The sequence below is a fragment of the Nycticebus coucang genome, chromosome 4 (assembly GCF_027406575.1).
Source record: "Nycticebus coucang isolate mNycCou1 chromosome 4, mNycCou1.pri, whole genome shotgun sequence".
NCBI classification, from domain to species: domain Eukaryota; kingdom Metazoa; phylum Chordata; class Mammalia; order Primates; family Lorisidae; genus Nycticebus; species Nycticebus coucang.
The window spans coordinates 25,371,225-25,383,769 of record NC_069783.1 but is presented as its reverse complement, the minus strand read 5'-3'; positions in this window follow the sequence as shown (position 1 = coordinate 25,383,769).

The window sequence follows — 12,545 nt, the reverse complement described above, 5'->3', positions numbered from 1 at the left end:
CAAAGACAGCTGGTCCTTCCAATTTGAAAAAAAATGTCCCTTAGGGCGTGTCCGTCAGATATATCAGTATTCGAGCCTCTCCGTTGTTGTCTTAAGATTCTTTTAGGAGTAACGAAAAACTAAAAACTCATCTGGGGATTTATCCAGAGGATGTAATGACGAATCAGAAAGTAAACTGTGGTTGTCCAAAGGCCTTGTTTTGATTTTACGAGCCATATATTTGGGGTTCCCTCATCGATCATGTGGCTTCTCTTGCTCGGCCAGAGTATGTTCTGAATGATGGAAAGAATACTACATTCTGGAAATATTCCATGAGAGCATTTTTACTTTAATCTCCATTCCCCGATCTGCCTCTCTAGTCATCCAAAACCACCAAGTTCAAACATTTTGCTTGAAATAAACTCATTGTCACTCTGTGTTGCCAGGTGGATTCCAATCAACAGAATATTTAGGAAGTGTCTTGTAACATCCTGTGCAAAGGCTGCCAAACGGCCATTGCAATGGGTTATTTTTTTTTTTTTCTGGCACTCTAGATACTCTTTAATCATCATTTGAATATGACACAAAATCTTCCAATTAGTTTTTCTCTAGAATAGCCATGTCAGTATATGGACACACATAGGAAAGAACATAGGATTCAGTAGCCATAAAGGAGCATTTCAAAACTTTTTGAAACATGTTCTTAACAGTACTCTGTTTTTTATCTGCTTTGTTTTTCAGCATATACTGTATAATGTTTCTTTGTTGCATAACTATCTTCGCTGGTTCAGCTTCTCAAACTGAGCAGTGATTAATTATAGGCTCTTTTGTAAGCTGTCAAAATTGACTTTTAGTGCCATATCTGATGTTCAGATAAAAATCATTGTACCTTGATCACATTCTTACCAGGTGTAATTCATGCTTCTATGACTTGGGGCAACAGAAATAAATCTGAATGTGTTTGCCTGTTTGTAACACCATGTGCTCCCACTCCTAGCAGCTGAAGACATTGACAAGAAAATAAATCAACAGATCACCATTCCCTATGAATATAGATGAAAAAAATCCTTTAAAAATATTAGCAAGAGGGTGGTGCCTGTAGCTCAAGGGGTAGGGCCCTGGCCCCATATATCGGAGGTGACGGGTTCAAACCCAGCCCCTGGCCAATAACTGCAAAAAAAAAAAAATATATATATATATATATATATAAGCAAGAGAAATCCAGTAGCATGCAAAAAAGGTTTTACATCATGATTGAGTGGGATTTATTCCAGGATTGAAAGTGTGGCAAATGAAAATTAATTAATATACTATGCTGCATTAATAGAACAAAGTAGGAAACTCATACGATCATCTCAATAGATGCAGATAAACATTTGACAAGATACTCTTCATGATAAAAAGCACTCAACAACCTAGGAATAGAAGAGACATTCCTCAACTTGATAAAGAACATATAGGGAAAACTCACAACAGCCATTATTATACTTAATGGTGAAAGACTGAAAGTTTCCCCCTAAGATCTAGAACAAAACAAGGATCCTTTGCTTTTTTTATTCATATTCAACTTGTACTAAAAGTTCTAGCCAAGGGCGGCGCTTGTGGCTCAGTGAGTAGGGCGCCAGCCCCATATGCCGAGGGTGGCGGGTTCAAACCCAGCCCCGGCCAAACTGCAACAAAAAAATAGCCGGGCGTTGTGGCGGGCGCCTGTGGTCCCAGCTGCTTAGGAGGCTGAGGCAGGAGAATTGCGTAAGCCCAAGAGTTACAGGTTGCTGTGAGCTGTGTGACGCCACGGCACTCTACCCGAGGGCGGTACAGTGAGACTCTGTCTCTACAAAAAAAAAGTTCTAGCCAAAGCAACTAGGAAAGAAAAATAAATAAAAGACATCCAAATTGGAAAGAAAGAAGTAAAATTATCTGCATTTTCACACAATGTGATTCCCAAAGAATACACAAAAAAGAGTATTAGAACTTATAAATTCAGTAAGACTGCAGGATACAAGATCAATATGCCATATTCAAAGGTATTTCTACACACTAACAATGAACAATATGAAAGAGAAATTATGACATCAGTTCAGTTTACAATAGCATTAAAAAGAAGAATAAAATACTTAGACATAATCTTAACCAACAGGATGCAGGACTTGTACACTGAAACTACAAAACATTTTTGAAAGAAATTAAAGGTGATCTAAATAAATGTAAAGACATCCCATGTTCATGGATTGAATGGCTTACTATTGTTAAAATGACACTACTTCACAAGTGATCTGCAACACATATTAAAACTCCAGCAAGGACTTGCTGAAATTGACAATTGCAAGGGATCCTGTATAGCTAAAACAATCTTGAAAAAGAAGAACAAATTTGGAAGACTCACACTTCCCAATTTCAAACCTTACTATAAAGTTACAGCATCAGAAGAGTGTGGAATGCAACTGTCAACTGGCATAGAATAGAAATATAGGTCAATGGCCAGGCATAGTGGCTCACACCTGTGATCCTAGTGCTTTGGAAGGCTGTGGTGGGAGGATTATTTGAGGCTAGGAGTTCGAGACCACCCTGAGCATGAGCAAGATCCCAGGATCCCATCTCTACAAAAAAAAAAAAAAAAGAAAATTGGTCAGGTATGATCGCATGCTGCTCTAGAGGCTAAGGCAAGAGGATTGCTGTAGCCTAGGAGTTTGAGCTTGCAGTGAGCTATAATCATGCCACTATACTCTAGCTCAGGGACAGAGCAAGACTCTGTATTTTTTTTAAAAAAAAAGGAGGAGGAAAAGAAGAAAAACAAAAAGAAATACAGATCAATGGAATATAATTGACCCAGAAGTAAACCTATACATCTATGGTCCATTTATTTTTTGACAAGAATGCCAAGATTCTATTATTAATGTGGCATCTTTCAAAATAAGATGCTGAGACAACTACATACCCACAAGCAAAGGATACAGTTGGACCTTTACTTCATACCGTATAAAACAAACTAATGCAAAAGGGATAAAATATCTAAATGTAAGAGCTGAAACTACAGAACACTGAAAAAAAAAATGGGATAAATTTTCATGACCTTGGATTTGGCAATGAACTCTTAGCTATGCCACTAAAAGCACAAGAAACAGATACATCAAACCTCATCAAAATAAAATTTTTTTTGCACCAAAGGACACTCTTTAAAAAGTAAAAAGACAGTCCCAGCTACTTGGGAGGCTGAGGCAAGAGAATCGCTTAAGCCCAGGAGTTGGAGGTTGCTGTGAGCTGGGTGAGGCCACGGCACTCTACCGAGGGCCATAAAGTGAGACTCTGTCTCTACAAAAAAAAAAAAAAGTAAAAAGACAACCTGTAGAAGGGGAGAAAATATTTGCAAATCACATATCTGAAAAAGGGTCTAGTATCCAGAATATATAAAGAACTATTACACCTAAGTAACAAGAAGAAAAACAACCCAGTTAAAAAATAGCCAAAGGACTTGAATAGACATTTCTCCAGGGAAGATATACAAAGGTGCAGGAAAAACATACAAAGATGCTCAACATTATTAGTCATTAGGGAAGTGCAGATGAAAACCACAGTGAGGTGACCACTGCATACTTATTAGGATGGTTATAATAATTAAAAATAAAACGAAAGAAAAATAGAAAATAAAAAGTGTTGGCAAGGAAGCAGAGAAATTGAAACCCTCACACATAACTGGTAAAAATGTAAAGCGGTGCAGCTGTTGTGGTGGTTCCTCAAAAAGTTAAACATAGAATTACCATATGGCCCCCAAATTCCACTCCTTGGTATGTATCCAAAAGAATTGAAACAAGTATTTAAATAAAACTTTTTCATAATGTCTGTAGAAGTCCTAGTTATAACATCCCCAAACTGGAAACAACTCAAAAGTCCATCAACTGATGAATAAACAAAATGTGTGCATCCATAAAATGGAATGTTATTTGGCAATAATAAGGAATGAAGTACTGATATATGCTATAACATGAATGAAACTTAAAACTTTATGCCTCAAGAAAGAAGCCAGGGGCGGCACCTGTGGCTCAATGAGTAGGGCGCCGGCCCCATATGCCGAGGGTGGCGGGTTCAAACCCAGCCCCGGCCAAATTGCAACCAAAAAATAGCCGGGCGTTGTGGCAGGCACCTGTAGTCCCAGCTGCTCTGGAGGCTGAGGCAAGAGAATCGCGTAAGCCCAAGAGTTAGAGGTTGCTGTGAGCTGTGTGATGCCACGGCACTCTACCTGAGGGTGGTATGTGAGACTCTGTCTCTACAAAAAAAAAAAAAAGAAAGAAGCCAGATATAAAAGGTCACATATTGCGGATTTCATTTACGTGAAAAGCCCAATATAAGTAAACCCATACAGGCAGAGAGTAGATTAGTGCCAGTGGCTGCAGAAGATTGGGAACGGGGAACGACCGCTTAATGGTTAAAAGTACCTTTTGGGGGCGGCGCTCATAGTTCAGTGGGTAGGGTACTGGCCACATACACTGGGGCTGGCAGGGTTGGAATCCGGCCGGGCCAGCTAAAAAACAAAAACGAAAACAACAATGACAACCGCAACAAAAACTAGCCGGGCGTTGTGGCGGGCGCCTATAGTCTCAGCTACTTGGGAGGCTGAGGCAAGAGAATCGCTTAAGCCCAAGAGTTTGAGGTTGCTGTGATCTGTGACACCACGGCCCTCTACCAAGAGCAACAGCTTGAGACTCTGTCTCAAAAAAAAAGTTCCTTTTGGGGTGATGAAACTATTCTGGGATTAGACAGTGGTGGTAGCTGCACAACATTGTAGATGTACTGAAAGCCATTGAATTGTATACTTTCAATTTTAGGTTAATTTCATGCGTAAATTGACCTTATCTCAAGGTCATTGAGCATGAACTATATACTCTTAAATGGCTAAAATGGTAAATTTTATGTTGTGTGAATTTTACATCAATTTAAAAAAATCAAAGATAATCCTTCTCTCAGTACTACTCATTGTGAAGCTATTTGGAAAATATGGACCACTTCACCACCCCCAGAAATTATGTTGACTATAAATCCAGTCATGGAGAGCTGGGCAGACCTGTGTTTAGGAAAGAGAACTCTGTTGTAGTATTTTTATCTGTTGCGTGAATGTCTCCCAACTGACTGATGATGCAGAGAAATGAGTCCTGCAATGAAATAGTCTGAGAAATAAGGAGGTCCACTTACACTGTCATGGCAAGTGGCAATCTTTATTTCTTTCACCAAAGCTTATTTAGGCACAAAACTTAATCAATAAACACATGACTTAAACCTTGGCCCGAGGCCTTTTACTGCCTGGTACTTACAAGCCTACGGATAAATCAGATTAACTGATAACCATTTTACTAACATTATCTAAAGCTATCCTTATGGGCTAAGGTTTAACCGGTTTAACTGATAACTAAAGTTATTCTTATGCTAAGTAATCAAAAACAAAACCACAAAACAAGATTCTGCGAAAGTAAGCTGTTTGAATGTTTGACCATCTGGAGGCTGTTAATCATCTTTAGGGAGTAGTCTGGAAAATCCTGAGATACACAGGTAACTGCCTGCAGATCTGCCTCCATGAAGCTCCGCCCTAAATCACTTTCACATGATTAGGTTCTAAGCCACATATGGAGTTCTATCCAGGATTTTTTCCTTTCTAACTCACAAAAGACTTTAAACTTACCTTCACAAAATGAAACCACTTAAGGGTTTAATTATAGGCTTTTCGCCTGTATTATCTATGCAATATTTTCTGATCTTCTTTTTCTTTTCTTATAACCATAAAAATGCCTTTCGCTGTTAATTTGTAAGAATTTTGTCACAGAGGGCGGCACCTGTGGCTCAAGGAGTAGGGTGCCGGTCCCATATGCCAGAGGTGGCGGGTTCAAACCCAGACCCGGCCAAAAACCAAAAAAAAAAAAAAAAGAATTTTGTCACAGAAATTTAGATTCCAAAAGTTTCACATTATTCCCCATGGAACACAGCTTCGATCTTTAAGCATTGCTAATAAATTATCTTGTAAAATGGCATTTAGTCTTGGATGTGTAGATCAGCTCAAGTCACTGGATATTGTTGTTTGCCAAATCGGTTTTTAGTTTTCCTTTGCCTCTTCTTCTTCCTTTTGCTAAAGAATTAGTAGGACAATCACTCATACAACATATTTGTTGTCTTAAAATGATATATTAGGGGCTCAGTGCCCATACTCAGTGAGTAGGGCGCCGGCCACATAACACTGAGGCTGGCGGGTTTGAGACCAGCCCCAGCCGGCTAAACACATAGCCGGGCCTTGTGGTGGGCACCTATAATCCCAGCTATTTGAGAGGCTGAGGCAAGAGAATTGCTTAAGCCCAAGAGTTTGAGGTTGCTGTGAGCTATGATGCCACAGCACTCTACCAAAGGCGACAAAGTGAGACTCTGTTTCAAAAAAAAAAAAATAGCTGGGCGTTGTGGCGGGCGCCTGTAGTCCCAGCTGCTCGGGAGGCTGAGGCAAGAGAATCGCGTAAGCCCAAGAGTTAGAGGTTGCTGTGAGCCGTGTGACGCCACGGCACTCTACCCGAGGGCGGTACAGTGAGACCCTGTCTCTACAAAAAAAAAAAAAAATGATGTATTAGGAAGTTTCTACTTCTATTCTAATACAAAGAAATGCATGTGAAAAAAGTGTTTTTTTTTCTTTGCTGGATGAAGTCATGTCTTCATGTATTGTCTGGAATTGCTGCAGCCATCTGCTTTCTACCTAGCAGCTAAAAACATCCAACTGACATCAATGCTTCTGGTGAAGGTAGTGATTAACAGTTGCTACTGATGGGCTTATAAAAATTTGAGTCAGTATGTAGCCAAGTCATGGATCCAATGGATCCTCAAACTACAGCCCACATGAGGCGGTGTGATTGTATTTGTTCCCGTTTTGTTTTTTTACTTCAAAATAAGATATGTGCAGTGTGCACAGGAATTTGTTCATACATATTTTTTAAACTATAGTCCAGCCCTCCAACAGTCTGAGGGAAGTGAACTGGCCCCCTGTTTAAAAAGTTTGAGGACCCAAAAAAAAAAAAAAAAAAGCTACACCAAACACATCTTGAATTTTTGGGTGGCGCCTGTGGCTCAAGGAGTAGGGCGCCGGTCCCATATGCCAGAGGTGGTGGGTTCAAACCCAGCCCCGGCCAAAAAAAAAAAAACACACACACACAAAAAAAAAAAGTTTGAGGACCCCTGAATGATCAACGAATGCCTGGTGATGCTGTTCCTTGTTATCATAAATGTCCTTCCAGGCCATTATGACCATCTCTGAATGATACAGTAGTCAAGTCCAACTCAGGATCCATACATCCTGCTTATAACGATGTCCTAACGCCTGCTGAAGAGGAAATATATTTATCTGTGTTCTTTAAACCACTTCATGGAAAAATTTCACCAGGAAACTCTTGGGACCATAGTTCTTTGTTTTACATTTTAAAAAATTATTAATATATTCATGTAGTTCACAAGCTAAACAATTAAAAGAGTCACTCTGTCAATGGTGCTTGCCTGTAGTTCTAGCTACACAGAAGGCTGAGGTAGGAGCATTGCTTGAGGCCAGGAGTTTGGGCTCAGCCTGGGAAACACAGCCAGACCCCATTTCAAAAGAAAAAACAAGACTCACTCTCACATTATCCCCCATTCACTCCAGTTTCTACTCCAACAAGTAATTGCATTTCATTGTTTGTGTGTATGCGTGTATCCTTGTGCAAATAAAAACGATAACAATACAGATTCTGGGAGCATAATATACACACTGTTTTGTACTTTTCTTCTTGTCCATTTACAGTCTATCTCAGAGATCTTTTCTTGTTAATCTCATAACATACGAGACCTGTTTTCCCATAGAGCATATTGTCAAACTTTTGAATATTTATCAGTATGATAGTTAAAAATGATATTTCAGTGTAGTTTAAATCCATGTTTCTCTTTATTATTAATGATTTGGGCTACCTCTTTGTATTGTTAAATGGCTGTTTGTATTCCTTTCCTGAGATCTGTTTATATTCTTTCTCTGTTATTCTATTGGGTTATTGGTCTTTTACTTTTTGATTTCTAAGAGTTCTCTATATATTAGGGAGTTTACTCCTATGTCTGTGATCTGAGATGCAAATATTGTTGAGGTTATCTGCATTTTGACTTTGCATATTAGTGGTTTTGCCTTGCTAATTTTCTCCATGCTGTTTTCACATTTAGAAGTAGAACAGAGGAGGAGGCACCAGAAAGAAGACTGAGAAGAAATATTGGTTAAGGAATCTAGAGAAGAAAAGTGTTCCAAGAAGGATGGAGCTGTCAAGAGTTAAATGACGCTAAAAATGAAAACAAATAACAGTAAAATGAGACCACAGAAATCACTATCAGATTTATTTTATTTGAAACAGAATCTTACTCTTTCACTCTGGGGTAGAGTGCTGTAGCATCATAATTCACGGTAACCTCAAGCTCTTGGGCTCAAAGCCATCCTCTTGCCTCAGCCTCCCAAGTAATTGGTACTACAGGTGCTCACCACAATGCCTGGCTAAGTTTTCTACTTTTCATAGAGATAGGGTCTTGCTCTGGCTCAGGCTGGTCTGGAGCTCCTGAACTCAAGCAATTCACCTGCCTCGGCCTCTTAGAGTGCTAGGATTACAGGTGTAAGCCACCACGCCCAGCAGATTTTATTTATTTATTTTTTTGAGACAGTGTCTCACTCTGTCACCCCGGCTATAGTGCAGTAGTGTCATCATACCACACTGTGGTCTCAAATTCTTGAGCTCCTACCTCAGCCTCCTCAGTAGCTAGGAATACAGGCATGTACCGCTATGCCCAGCTAACTTTTCTATTTTTAGTAGGGATGAGCTCTTGCTCTTGTTTGGGCTGGTCTCAAATTCCTGACCTCCAATGATCTTCCTCTCTCAGCCTCCCAGAGTGCTAGCATTACAGGTGTGAGCCACCATACCTACTCTCAACATCATATTTGACCAAAAGGAGCCCACTAGTGACCTTACCAGAGGGTTTGTTTTGTTTTGTTTTTGAGACAGGGTGTTGCCCTGTCATGTGGGCTGGAGCGCAGTGACACAGTCATAGCTCATTGCAACCTCAAACTCTTAGGCTCAAGTGATCTTCCTGCCTCAGCCTCCCAAGTGTCTGGGACTGACTATGCCACCATGCACAGCTAAGTTTTATTTCTTTAGAGATGGGACCTTGGTGTTTCATCTTAGTGAGCTACTGCTAAAAAGCTGCCCAACCATGAAGGCTTGTAGTGGCACATGAATCTGCTTAGACAGGTCCCTCTTCATGTCTGTGTGGCAGCATGGTGGGGCCCCCCAAGAACCAGCAAATGGAGGGTCAGCCCCTATTCCTTCTCAAAGGGATCCACTGGACTAAATGAGTTCCCTCAGGGAACTTCAAGTTTATAGTCTTTGTCCTGGGCTACCAGGAAAGAAGACTTGTGTCCACCATAATCCCTGTAATTCATGCTCAAGGCCATAAAGACAAAAAGTCCTGCATGGTCTCAGTCCTGTGAGGCCTAAGAAAAAGGATGGCCACAGGCACTGCTAGAACGCTCATTGTGGCCATTTGGCGGCTCCTGAGAGGGCATAGGGAAGCATAGGGGATGAAGAGTACATCCAGTCCAGCACTTTCCCACCCCTGCACTTTTCACCATTGTTGTTTTTTGTTTATTTGGGTGGGGGCGTCTTGGTTTGATTACCCAAGCTGAAATGCAGTGGCATGATCATAACTCACTGCAGCCTAAACTCCTGGGCCCGAGGCGATCCTCCTGCCTCAGCCTCTAAAGTAGCTGGGACTACAGGAGGCTGTAGTGTTCCACTAATTTTTAAAAATTTTTTTGGAGACGAGGTCTCAAACTCCTGGCCTCATGCAATCCTCTCACCTTAGTCAGGATTAGAGATGTGAGCCACTGTGTTCAGCTCCTTGACTAGTCTTTAATGGAGCCCACAGACAACCGGTGTCTGGTGCCTAGCAGACCACACCTACCCCTGCAAGGAGAACAGGTCCATAGCCACACACTAGCACTCACAGGAGACTTAATTCCGCTTTCAGATCTAAGAGGTTTGGAAAGAGGAAGCATTGCCCACTAATATCCCGGTGAAACCCAGTTAGATCCTTAAAGGAAGCAAGAAAAGGAACTAATAACACTGGTTTTTCCTGAGAAGGATATGATACTAGGCTACACAGCTGGGACTTCAAGAGGCATCTAGTCTAGATTTGGAGGAGATAAGGTGTACCACTGCCATAGGGATAACATGAGTGCCTGCTGAATACATTTGATAACACAAAGATTAGCTATTGAGCAGGGAGCTATTGTAGCTGATTAGGGGCCACTCTGCCCCAGGATAGGGCCAAGCTTCAGGTGCAATGGCATTTCTGAAGGCCTGAAGGGAGTGGAGCAGGTCCCACCTTTTTCTGAAAATTGGAAAACAAGCTCACAGAATATAACAGGGGTTACAAAGCACGTCATCTGAAGGGAGGTGGAGGAAATTTCTATCCCTCTCTGCCCAATCTCATGCTCTGGGCAGAACCAAAAAATTGTCAAAATCAGGTATTTATACATTAGGAAAATCTTAAGAGTCTATTTCGGCTCTAAGTGTAAATAAAAATAGATTTTAAAATAAGTAGTTTGTGTTCCTCTGCTTTATTTAGACACAGATTTAAATGTGGAGGTGTGTACTTAACTGGGTTAGGAAAATTATATGCCATGAAGGATTTTGGGGGGATGGTGGAGGCTGTGCCAGGTTTATAATAACTCATAATGTTTGCTACCAGCCTGCTAGAGGAAAGATGCTGGAAGATCATGGCTCACCATGATCATTGTGACAGGAGCCTGTAGTCCCAATGTGATCATAGCTCATGTTGTTTTGCTTGCAAATTGCACAACTTCCCTGTTAGTTTTCTGGGCAACCTTTGCACACATATTTATAATCCGGTTAAGGAATCAGCCCTTGCAATGATGTTATTAAATGCACACATGTTCAGTGGTGGCCATAGTTACACCAACGTGCCACTGGAGTTGTATGATCTCAAGTTCAGTTGCCACAGCAACTTAGGAGAGTCATGAAGACTTTGGGAAAGACAATCATTATATTCATGCACATTCACAGGAGAAAAAAAAAAAAAGCCCAGTCAGGTAGTGTTCATAAATACTGGCTGACCCTAGCTATCCCCATGGCAGGCAACCAAGTGCTTAGCTCTCTTTGGCTCTGGTTTGTTTCTGTAACCATATCAAGACACCACAGACATTCCACCAGGCAAGGCTATGAGGGTCTGCAAACTTTATTTCAGCTCTCAGTTCCCCTACTTAAAAGAGGAGTAATAATGTAGTCCTTGTCAGGAGGCAGGTCAGAGGCCAAAAAAGCCTCATCTGGGCTGTTGTAACAGTCAAGGTCTGATTTGAAATATAAAAATCACATCAGTCTATGAAATCTTCAAAGAAGAGCTTATACCTATAACTGCAGAATCTATTCCAAAACATTGAGAAGGAAGGAACCTCCCCCAACACGTTTTATGAAGGAAACATCACCCTGATACCAAAACCAGGAAAGGAGTCAACTAAAAAGAACTACAGACCAATTTCACTAATGAATATCCATACAAAAGTACTCAATAAAATCTTAGTAAATATAGCCGGGTGTTGTGGCAGGCGCCGGTAGTCCCAGCTGCTCAGGAGGCTGAGGCAAGAGAATTGCCTAAGCCCAAGAGTTAGAGGTTGCTGTGAGCCATGTGATGCCACGGCACCCTACCGAGGGCGGTAAAGCGAGACTCTGACTCTACAAAAAAAATAATCTTAGTAAATAGATTACAGCTACACATTAAAAAGATTATACATCACGATTAAGTAGGCTTTATCCCAGGGATGCAAGATTGGTTCAACATGCGTAAATCTATAAATGTAATTTGCCATATAAATAGAAGCAGAACAAAGACCATATGATCCTCTCAATAGATGCAGAAAAAGTATTTGACAAAATTCAGCATCCTTTTCTAACAAGAATACTTAAGAAAATAGGCATAGATGACACATTTCTTTCTTTCTTCTTCTTCTTCTTCTTTTTTTTTGAGACAGTCTCACTTTGTTGCCCGGGGTGGAATGCCATGGTGTCATAGCTCACAGCAACCTCAAACTCTTGGGCTCAAGTGATCCTTTTGCCTCAGCCTCCCAAGTAGTTGGAACTACAGGCTCCTTGCCATAATGCCTGGCTATTTTTAGAGATGGAGTCTTGCTCTTGCTCAGGCTGCTCTCGAACTCCTAATCTCAAGCAATCCTCCCAGAGGACACATTTCTTTTTTTATTAAATTTTTTTTTTTTTTTTTTTTAGTTTTTGGCCAGGGCTGGGTTTGAACCCGCCACCTCCAGCATATGGGGCCGGTGCCCTACTCCTTTGAGCCACATGCGCCACCCAGGGGGAACATTTCTTAAACTGATCGAAGCCATCTATGACAAACGCACAGCCAATATCATACTGAATGGAGTAAAACTAAAAGCTTTTTCCACTTAAAACTAGAACAAGACAAGGATATCCACTATCACTGCTACTTCAGCATAGTTCTGGAAATTCTAGCCACTG